The sequence below is a fragment of the Perkinsus marinus genome (genome assembly GCF_000006405.1).
Source record: "Perkinsus marinus ATCC 50983 genomic scaffold scf_1104296954636, whole genome shotgun sequence".
Taxonomy (NCBI): Eukaryota; Perkinsozoa; order Perkinsida; family Perkinsidae; genus Perkinsus; species Perkinsus marinus.
The window spans coordinates 1-2752 of record NW_003208045.1 but is presented as its reverse complement, the minus strand read 5'-3'; the positions used below and the strand labels follow the sequence as shown (position 1 = coordinate 2752).

At 47.5% G+C, this 2752-nt stretch overlaps 9 non-coding genes across 9 annotated transcripts; all 9 read left to right on the top strand.

Moving 5' to 3' along the window:
- The first annotated feature begins 165 nt into the window (after nucleotides 1-165).
- Nucleotides 166-237, top strand: Pmar_PMAR015609. The gene has a single exon. It is a non-coding gene; the product is annotated as a tRNA-Thr (tRNA).
- Nucleotides 238-339: 102 nt separating this feature from the next.
- Nucleotides 340-411, top strand: Pmar_PMAR015608. Its single transcript has one exon. It is a non-coding gene; the product is annotated as a tRNA-Thr (tRNA).
- A 102-nt stretch (nucleotides 412-513) lies between these two features.
- On the top strand, nucleotides 514-585 carry Pmar_PMAR015607. Its single transcript has one exon. It is a non-coding gene; the product is annotated as a tRNA-Thr (tRNA).
- A 102-nt stretch (nucleotides 586-687) lies between these two features.
- Pmar_PMAR015606 lies at nucleotides 688-759 on the top strand. Its single transcript has one exon. It is a non-coding gene; the product is annotated as a tRNA-Thr (tRNA).
- A 102-nt stretch (nucleotides 760-861) lies between these two features.
- On the top strand, nucleotides 862-933 carry Pmar_PMAR015605. The gene has a single exon. It is a non-coding gene; the product is annotated as a tRNA-Thr (tRNA).
- Nucleotides 934-2037: 1104 nt separating this feature from the next.
- Pmar_PMAR015604 lies at nucleotides 2038-2109 on the top strand. Its single transcript has one exon. It is a non-coding gene; the product is annotated as a tRNA-Thr (tRNA).
- Nucleotides 2110-2211: 102 nt separating this feature from the next.
- Nucleotides 2212-2283, top strand: Pmar_PMAR015603. Its single transcript has one exon. It is a non-coding gene; the product is annotated as a tRNA-Thr (tRNA).
- Nucleotides 2284-2385: 102 nt separating this feature from the next.
- Pmar_PMAR015602 lies at nucleotides 2386-2457 on the top strand. The gene has a single exon. It is a non-coding gene; the product is annotated as a tRNA-Thr (tRNA).
- Nucleotides 2458-2559: 102 nt separating this feature from the next.
- Pmar_PMAR015601 lies at nucleotides 2560-2631 on the top strand. The gene has a single exon. It is a non-coding gene; the product is annotated as a tRNA-Thr (tRNA).
- Nucleotides 2632-2752: the final 121 nt, after the last annotated feature.

Here is a 2752-nt window from a genome sequence, read left to right as displayed (position 1 = left end):
GCTTAGTGGCAGAGCGTCTGCTTTGTAAGCAGAAGGTCGTCAGTTCAATCCTGGCAAGTGGCTGATAGCACCATAAATCTCTGGTCTGATACGGGAAGCAGAAGCAGGTCAGCTCACTCCGCGAAGGATACAGAAAGATTATCGATTCATATACTTAGTCTGTGCGCCACTTTAGCTCAGTGGTAGAGCGTCTGCTTCGTAAGCAGAAGGTCGTCAATTCAATCCTGGCAAGTGGCTTACAGCAGCATTAGGCTCTAGTCGGGTATGAGGAGCAGGAGCAGGTTTGCTCACTCCGCAAAGGATACAGGAAGATTATTGATTTATGCACTCATTTTGTGTGCCGCTTTAGCTTAGTGGCAGAGCGGCTGCTTTGTAAGCAGAAGGTCGTCAGTTCAATCCTGACAAGTGGCTTATAGCACCATAAATTTCTGGTCTGGTACGAGAACCAGGAGCAGGATGGCCCATTCTGTGAACGGGACAGGAAAATTATTGATTCATATACTTAATCTGTGCGCCACTTTAGCTTAGTGGTAGAGCGTCTGCTTCGTGAGCAGAAGGTTGTCAGTTCAATCCTGGCAAGTGGCTTACAGCAGCACTAGGCTCTAGTCGGGTATGAGGAGCAGGAGCAGGTTTGTTCACTCCGCAAAGGATACAGGAAGATTATTGATCTATACACTTCTTTTGTGCGCTACTTTAGCTTAGTGGCAGAGCGTCTGCTTCGTAAGCAGAAGGTCGTCAGTTCGATCCTGGCAAGTGGCTTATAACACCATAAATTTCTGGTCTGGTACGAGAACCAGGAGCAGGATGGCCCATTCTGTGAACGGGACAGGAAAATTATTGATTCATATACTTAATCTGTGCGCCACTTTAGCTTAGTGGTTGAGCGTCTGCTTCGTAAGCAGAAGGTCGTCAGTTCAATCCTGGCAAGTGGCTCACAGCAGCATTAGGCTCTAGCCGGGTATATGAAGGTCAATTTATTGGGCTAGGTCAACAAACGAGCGAATGGTTTGTGATGTGGTTGGGGGGTGTTGGATCGATTAATATCCAGTTACCATTTAGTTAATGGGGACTTTCCTGAACCCACCCGCCCGCATCCGGTTTAAGTTGGTTTGGGAGGCATGAGTAGTCAAGCGAGGGTCATAGGCCAGAGGCTCTGGCCCAGAGAGCACCGAATTGACTCTCTGTGGCAGATGAGAGTATCCCATAATCTCGCTGCTACTTATATGAAGGTCAATTTATTGGGCTAGGTCAACAAACGAGCGAATGGTTTGTGATGTGGTTGGGGGGTGTTGGATCGATTAATATCCAGTTACCATTTAGTTAATGGGGACTTTCCTGAACCCACCCGCCCGCATCCGGTTTAAGTTGGTTTGGGAGGCATGAGTAGTCAAGCGAGGGTCATAGGCCAGAGGCTCTGGCCCAGAGAGCACCGAATCGACTCTCTGTGGCAGATGAGAGTATCCCATAATCTCGCTGCTACTTATATGAAGGTCAATTTATTGGGCTAGGTCAACAAACGAGCGAATGGTTTGTGATGTGGTTGGGGGGTGTTGGATCGATTAATATCCAGTTACCATTTAGTTAATGGGGACTTTCCTGAACCCACCCGCCCGCATCCGGTTTAAGTTGGTTTGGGAGGCATGAGTAGTCAAGCGAGGGTCATAGGCCAGAGGCTCTGGCCCAGAGAGCACCGAATTGACTCTCTGTGGCAGATGAGAGTATCCCATAATCTCGCTGCTACTTATGCGGAGCGAAGCATCCAGCGTTGCAAGTTTCGGAGAATTTTCGACAGAACTTCGAGGTTGAGACTTTCGGATCTCACTAGTTCTGTAGCAACGTATCATGCTTTCGCCCCACTACCCACTACTCCCAACTAACTGAATGAATGGATGTTATTGGACAACAGACATTCGACAATAGTATGGTAGAGTGTTCCGGGTAAACCAGCGAGCGAGTAAAGTTGAGAGGAGCAGTAGCAGGTTTGCTCACTCCGCAAAGGATACAGGAAGATTATTGATTTATGCAGTTATTTGGTGTGTCACTTTAGCTTAGTGGCAGAACGTCTGCTTTGTAAGCAGAAGGTCGTCAGTTCGATCCTGGCAAGTGGATTATAACACCATAAATATCTGGTCTGGTACGAGAAGCAGGAGCAGGTTTGCTCACTCCGCAAAGGATACAGAAAGATTATTGATTTATGTACTTATTCTGTGCGTCACTTTAGCTTAGTGGTAGAGCGTCTGCTTCGTAAGCTGAAGGTCGTCAGTTCAATCCTGGCAAGTGGCTTACAGCAGCATTAGGCTCTAGTCGGGTATGAGGAGCAGGAGCAGGTTTGCTCACTCCGCAAAGGATACAGGAAGATTATTGATTTATGCAGGTATTTTGTGTGCCACTTTAGCTTAGTAGCAGAGCGTCTGCTTTGTAAGCAGAAGATCGTCAGTTCAATCCTGGCAAGCGGCTTATAGCACCATAAATTTCTGGTCTGGTACGAGAACCAGGAGCAGGATGGCCCATTCTGTGAACGGGACAGGAAAATTATTGATTCATATACTTAATCTGTGCGCCACTTTAGCTTAGTGGTAGAGCGTCTGCTTCGTAAGCAGAAGGCCGTCAGTTCAATCCTGGCAAGTGGCTTACAGCAGCATTAGGCTCTAGTCGGGTATGAGGAGCAGGAGCAGGTTTGCTCACTCCGCAAAGGATACTGGAAGATTATTGATTTATGCAGTTATGTTGTGCGCCACTTTAGCTTAGTAGC